The following is a 7206-nucleotide window of genomic DNA, read 5'->3' as shown; positions in this document are numbered from 1 at the left end:
TGGGGAAGGGGTTTCAGTGTGTGTGGAAGGGGTTTCAGTGTGTGGGGAATGTGGTTCGGTGTGTGGGGAAGGGGTGTCAGTGTGTGGGGAATGGTTTCAGTGTGTGGAGAAGGGGTTTCACTGTTTGGGGAAGGGGTTTCAGTGTGTGGGGAATGGTTTCAGTGTGTGGGGAAGGGGTTTCAGTGTGTGGGGAAGTGGTTTCAGTGTGTGGGGAAGTGGTTTCAGTGTGTGGGGATGGGGTTTCAGTGTGTGGGGAAGGGGATTCAGTGTGTGGGGAAGGGTTTCAGTTTGTGGGGAAGGGTTTCACTGTGCGGGGAAGCTGTTTCAGTTTGTGGGGAAGGGTTTCAGTGTGTGGGGAAGGGGTTTCAGTATGTGGGGAAGGTGTTTCAGTATGTGGGGAAGGGTTTCAGTGTGTGGGGAATGGTTTCAGAGTGTGGGGAATGGTTTCAGCTTGTGGGGAAGGGGCTCCAGTGTGTGGGGAAGGATTTCAGTATGTGGGGAAGGGTTTCAGTGTGTGGGGAAGTGTTTCAGTGTTTGGGGAAGGGGTTTCAGTGTGTGGGGAAGTGTTTCAGTGTGTGGGTATGGGTTTCAGTGTGTGGGGAAGGGTTTCAGTGTGTGGGGAAGGAGTTTCAGTGTGTGGGGAAGGTGTTTCACTGTGTGGGGACGGGGTTTCAGTGTGTGGGGTAGGGGTTTCAGTGTGTAGGGTCGGGGTTTCAGTGTGTGGGGAAGGGTTTCAGTGTGTGGGAAGGTGTTTCAGTGTGTGCGGAAAGCGTTTCACTGTGTGGGGATGTGTTTTCAGAGTGTGGGGAAGATGTTTCAGTGTGTGGGGAAGGGGTTTCTGTGTGTGGGGAATGGTTTCAGTGTGTGGGGAATGGTTTCAGTGTGTGGGGAACGGGTTTTACTGTGTGGTGTAAGGTTTCAGTGTGTGGGGAATGGTTTCACTGTGTGGAGAAGGGTTCCAGTGTGTGGGCAATGGTTTCAGTGTATGGGGAATGGTTTCAGTGTGTGGGGAAGGGGTTTCACTGTGTGGGGAATGGTTTCAGTGTGTGGGGAAGGGGTTTCAGTGTGTGGGGATGGGGTTTCACTCTGTGGGGAATGGTTTCTGTGTGTTGGGAAGGGTTGCAGTGTGTGGGGAAGGGGTTTCAGTGTGTGGGGAATGGTTTCAGAGTGTGGGGAAGGTGTTGCAGTGTGTGGGGAATGGTTTCAGTGTGTGGGGAATGGGCTTCACTGTGTGGGGAATGGGTTTCAGTGTGTGGGGTAGGGGTTTCAGTTTGGAGGGTCGGGGTTTCAGTGTGTGGGGAAGGGGTTTCAGTGTGTGGGGAAGGGGTTTCACTCTGTGGGGAATGGTTTCTGTGTGTTGGGAAGGGTTGCAGTTTGTGGGTAAGGGGTTTCAGTGTGTGGGGAATGGTTTCAGTGTGTGGGGAAGGTGTTGCAGTGTATGGGGAATGGTTTCAGTGTGTGGGGAATGGGTTTCACTGTGTGGGGAATGGGTTTCAGTGTGTGGGGAAGTGGTTTCAGTGTGTGGGGAATGGTTTCAGTGTGTGGGGAAAGGGTTTCAGTGTGTGTGGAAGGGGTTTCAGTGTGTGGGGAATGTGGTTCAGTGTGTGGGGAAGGGGTGTCAGTGCGTGGGGAATGGTTTCAGTGTGTGGAGAAGGGGTTTCACTGTTTGGGGAAGGGGTTTCACTGTGTGCGGAATGGTTTCAGTGTGTGGGGAAGGGGTTTCAGTGTGTGGGGAAGAGGTTTCAGTGTGTGGGGAAGGGGTTTCAGTGTGTGGGGATGGGGTTTCAGTGTGTGGGGAAGGGGATTCAGTGTGTGGGAAATGGTTTCAGTGTGTGGGGACGGGTTTCAGTGTATGGGGAAGGGGTTTCACTGTGTGGGCAATGGCTTCAGTGTGTGGGGAAGGGGTTTCACTGTGTGGGGAATGGGTTTCAATGTGTGGGGAAGGGGTTTCAGTGAGTGGGGAATGGTTTCAGTGTGTGGGGAAGGGGTTTCAGTGCGTGGGGAAGGGGTTTCAGTGTGTGTGGAAGTGGTTTCAGTGTGTGGGGAATGGTTTCAGTGTGTGGGGAAGGGTTTCAGTGTGTGTGGAAGGGGTTTCAGTGTGTGGGGAATGTGGTTCAGTGTGTGGGGAAGGGGTTTCAGTGTGTGGGGAATGGGTTCAGTGTGTGGAGAAGGGGTTTCACTGTTTGGGGAAGGGGTTTCAGTGTGTGGGGAATGGTTTCAGTGTGTGGGGAAGGGGTTTCAGTGTGTGGGGAAGTGGTTTCAGTGTGTGGGGAAGGGGTTTCAGTGCGTGGGGATGGGGTTTCAGTGTGTGGGGAAGGGGATTCAGTGTGTGGGGAATGGTTTCAGTGTGTGGGGAAGGGTTGCACTGTGCGGGGAAGGTGTTTCAGTGTGTGGGGAAGGGGTTTCAGTGTGTGGGGAAGGGGTTTCAGTATGTGGGGAAGGGTTTCAGTGTGTGGGAAATGGTTTCAGTGTGTGGGGAATGGTTTCAGCTTGTGGGGAAGGGGTTCCAGTGTGTGGGGAAGGATTTCAGTGTGTGTGGAAAGGTTTCACTGTGTGGGGAAGTGTTTCAGTGTGTGGGGAAGGGGTTTCAGTGTGTGGGGAAGTGTTTCAGTGTGTGGGTATGGGTTTCAGTGTGTGGGGAAGGGTTTCAGAGTGTGGGGAAGGAGTTTCAGTGTGTGGGGAAGGTGTTTCACTGTGTGGGGACGGGGTTTCAGTGTGTGGGGTAGGGGTTTCAGTGTGTAGGGTCGGGGTTTCAGTGTGTGGGGAAGGGTTTCAGTGTGTGGGAAGGTGTTTCAGTGTGTGCGGAAGGGGTTTCACTGTGTGGGGATGGGTTTTCAGTGTGTGGGGAAGATGTTTCAGTGTGTGGGGAAGGGGTTTCTGTGTGTGGGGAATGATTTCAGTGTGTGGGGAATGGTTTCAGTGTGTGGGGAACGGGTTTTACTGTGTGGGTTAAGGTTTCAGTGTGTGGGGAATGGTTTCACTGTGTGGAGAAGGGTTTCAGTGTGTGGGGAATGGTTTCAGTGTGTGGGGAATGGTTTCAGTGTGTGGGGAAGGGGTTTCGCTGTGTGGGGAATGGTTTCAGAGTGTGGGGAAGGGGTTTCAGTGTGTGGGGATGGGGTTTCACTCTGTGGGGAATGGTTTCTGTGTGTTGGGAAGGGTTGCAGTGTGTGGGGAAGGGGTTTCAGTGTGTGGGGAATGGTTTCAGTGTGTGGGGAAGGTGTTGCAGTGTGTGGGGAATGGTTTCAGTGTGTGGGGAATGGGTTTCACTGTGTGGGGAATGGGTTTCAGTGTGTGGGGTAGGGGTTTCAGTGTGTAGGGTCGGGGTTTCAGTGTGTGGGGAAGGGGTTTCAGTGTGTGGGGAAGGGGTTTCACTCTGTGGGGAATGGTTTCTGTGTGTTGGGAAGGGTTGCAGTGTGTGGGGAAGGGGTTTCAGTGTGTGGGGAATGGTTTCAGTGTGTGGGGAAGGTGTTGCAGTGTGTGGGGAATGGTTTCAGTGTGTGGGGAATGGGTTTCACTGTGTGGGGAATGGGTTTCAGTGTGTGGGGAAGGGGTTTCAGTGTGTGGGGAATGGTTTCAGTGTGTGGGGAAGGGGTTTCAGTGCGTGGGGAAGGGGTTTCAGTGTGTGTGGAAGTGGTTTCAGTGTGTGGGGAATGGTTTCAGTGTGTGGGGAAGGGGTATCAGTGTGTGTGGAAGGGGTTTCAGTGTGTGGGGAATGTGGTTCAGTGTGTGGGGAAGGGGTGTCAGTGTGTGGGGAATGGTTTCAGTGTGTGGAGAAGGGTTTTCACTGTTTGGGGAAGGGGTTTCAGTGTGTGGGGTATGGTTTCAGTGTGTGGGGAAGGGGTTTCAGTGTGTGGGGAAGAGGTTTCAGTGTGTGGGGAAGGGGTTTCAGTGTGTGGGGATGGGGTTTCAGTGTGTGGGGAAGGGGATTCAGTGTGTGGGAAATGGTTTCAGTGTGTGGGGACGGGTTTCAGTGTGTGGGGAAGGGGTTTCACTGTGTGGGGAATGGCTTCAGTGTGTGGGGAAGGGGTTTCACTGTGTGGGGAAGGGGTTTCACTCTGTGGCGAATGGTGTCTGTGTGTTGGGAATGGTTGCAGTGTGTGGGGAAGGGGTTTCAGTGTGTGGGGAATGGTTTCAGTGTGTGGGGAAGGTGTTGCAGTGTGTGGGGAATGGTTTCAGTGTGTGGGGAATGGGTTTCACTGTGTGGGGAATGGGTTTCAATGTGTGGTGAAGGGGTTTCAGTGTGTGGGGAATGGTTCCAGTGTGTGGGGAAGGGGTTTCAGTGCGTGGGGAAGGGGTTTCAGTGTGTGTGGAAGTGGTTTCAGTGTGTGGGGAATGGTTTCAGTGTGTGGGGAAGGGGTTTCAGTGTGTGTGGAAGGGGTTTCAGTGTGTGGGGAATGTGGTTCAGTGTGTGGGGAAGGGGTTTCAGTGTGTGGGGAATGGTTTCAGTGTGTGGAGAAGGGGTTTCACTGTTTGGGGAAGGGGTTTCAGTGTGTGGGGAATGGTTTCAGTGTGTGGGGAAGGGGTTTCAGTGTGTGGGGAAGTGGTTTCAGTGTGTGGGGAAGGGGTTTCAGTGTGTGGGGATGGGGTTTCAGTGTGTGGGGAAGGGGATTCAGTGTGTGGGGAATGGTTTCAGTGTGTGGGGAAGGGTTGCACTGTGCGGGGAAGGTGTTTCAGTGTGTGGGGAAGGGTTTCAGTGTGTGGGGAAGGGGTTTCAGCATGTGGGGAAGGGGTTTCAGTATGTGGGGAAGGGTTTCAGTGTGTGGGAAATGGTTTCAGTGTGTGGGGAATGGTTTCAGCTTGTGGGGAAGGGGTTCCAGTGTGTGGGGAAGGATTTCAGTGTGTGTGGAAAGGTTTCACTGTGTGGGGAAGTGTTTCAGTGTGTGGGGAAGGGGTTTCAGTGTGTGGGGAAGTGTTTCAGTGTGTGGGTATGGGTTTCAGTGTGTGGGGAAGGGTTTCAGAGTGTGGGGAAGGAGTTTCAGTGTGTGGGGAAGGTGTTTCACTGTGTGGGGACGGGGTTTCAGTGTGTGGGGTAGGGGTTTCAGTGTGTAGGGTCGGGGTTTCAGTGTGTGGGGAAGGGTTTCAGTGTGTGGGAAGGTGTTTCAGTGTGTGCGGAAGGGGTTTCACTGTGTGGGGATGGGTTTTCAGTGTGTGGGGAAGATGTTTCAGTGTGTGGGGAAGGGGTTTCTGTGTGTGGGGAATGATTTCAGTGTGTGGGGAATGGTTTCAGTGTGTGGGGAACGGGTTTTACTGTGTGGGTTAAGGTTTCAGTGTGTGGGGAATGGTTTCACTGTGTGGAGAAGGGTTTCAGTGTGTGGGGAATGGTTTCAGTGTGTGGGGAATGGTTTCAGTGTGTGGGGAAGGGGTTTCGCTGTGTGGGGAATGGTTTCAGAGTGTGGGGAAGGGGTTTCAGTGTGTGGGGATGGGGTTTCACTCTGTGGGGAATGGTTTCTGTGTGTTGGGAAGGGTTGCAGTGTGTGGGGAAGGGGTTTCAGTGTGTGGGGAATGGTTTCAGTGTGTGGGGAAGGTGTTGCAGTGTGTGGGGAATGGTTTCAGTGTGTGGGGAATGTGTTTCACTGTGTGGGGAATGGGTTTCAGTGTGTGGGGTAGGGGTTTCAGTGTGTAGGGTCGGGGTTTCAGTGTGTGGGGAAGGGGTTTCAGTGTGTGGGGAAGGGGTTTCACTCTGTGGGGAATGGTTTCTGTGTGTTGGGAAGGGTTGCAGTGTGTGGGGAAGGGGTTTCAGTGTGTGGGGAATGGTTTCAGTGTGTGGGGAAGGTGTTGCAGTGTGTGGGGAATGGTTTCAGTGTGTGGGGAATGGGTTTCACTGTGTGGGGAATGGGTTTCAGTGTGTGGGGAAGGGGTTTCAGTGTGTGGGGAATGGTTTCAGTGTGTGGGGAAGGGGTTTCAGTGCGTGGGGAAGGGGTTTCAGTGTGTGTGGAAGTGGTTTCAGTGTGTGGGGAATGGTTTCAGTGTGTGGGGAAGGGGTATCAGTGTGTGTGGAAGGGGTTTCAGTGTGTGGGGAATGTGGTTCAGTGTGTGGGGAAGGGGTGTCAGTGTGTGGGGAATGGTTTCAGTGTGTGGAGAAGGGTTTTCACTGTTTGGGGAAGGGGTTTCAGTGTGTGGGGTATGGTTTCAGTGTGTGGGGAAGGGGTTTCAGTGTGTGGGGAAGAGGTTTCAGTGTGTGGGGAAGGGGTTTCAGTTTGTGGGGATGGGGTTTCAGTGTGTGGGGAAGGGGATTCAGTGTGTGGGAAATGGTTTCAGTGTGTGGGGACGGGTTTCAGTGTGTGGGGAAGGGGTTTCACTGTGTGGGGAATGGCTTCAGTGTGTGGGGAAGGGGTTTCACTGTGTGGGGAAGGGGTTTCACTCTGTGGCGAATGGTGTCTGTGTGTTGGGAATGGTTGCAGTGTGTGGGGAAGGGGTTTCAGTGTGTGGGGAATGGTTTCAGTGTGTGGGGAAGGTGTTGCAGTGTGTGGGGAATGGTTTCAGTGTGTGGGGAATGGGTTTCACTGTGTGGGGAATGGGTTTCAATGTGTGGTGAAGGGGTTTCAGTGTGTGGGGAATGGTTCCAGTGTGTGGGGAAGGGGTTTCAGTGCGTGGGGAAGGGGTTTCAGTGTGTGTGGAAGTGGTTTCAGTGTGTGGGGAATGGTTTCAGTGTGTGGGGAAGGGGTTTCAGTGTGTGTGGAAGGGGTTTCAGTGTGTGGGGAATGTGGTTCAGTGTGTGGGGAAGGGGTTTCAGTGTGTGGGGAATGGTTTCAGTGTGTGGAGAAGGGGTTTCACTGTTTGGGGAAGGGGTTTCAGTGTGTGGGGAATGGTTTCAGTGTGTGGGGAAGGGGTTTCAGTGTGTGGGGAAGTGGTTTCAGTGTGTGGGGAGGGGGTTTCAGTGTGTGGGGATGGGGTTTCAGTGTGTGGGGAAGGGGATTCAGTGTGTGGGGAATGGTTTCAGTGTGTGGGGAAGGGTTGCACTGTGCGGGGAAGGTGTTTCAGTGTGTGGGGAAGGGTTTCAGTGTGTGGGGAAGGGGTTTCAGCATGTGGGGAAGGGGTTTCAGTATGTGGGGAAGGGTTTCAGTGTGTGGGAAATGGTTTCAGTGTGTGGGGAATGGTTTCAGCTTGTGGGGAAGGGGTTCCAGTGTGTGGGGAAGGATTTCAGTGTGTGGGGAAGGGTTTCACTGTGTGGGGAAGTGTTTCAGTGTGTGGGGAAGGGGTTTCAGT

This window comes from Heterodontus francisci, unplaced genomic scaffold, assembly GCF_036365525.1.
Source record: "Heterodontus francisci isolate sHetFra1 unplaced genomic scaffold, sHetFra1.hap1 HAP1_SCAFFOLD_69, whole genome shotgun sequence".
NCBI lineage: Eukaryota > Metazoa > Chordata > Chondrichthyes > Heterodontiformes > Heterodontidae > Heterodontus > Heterodontus francisci.
This window is presented reverse-complemented; position numbering follows the sequence as displayed.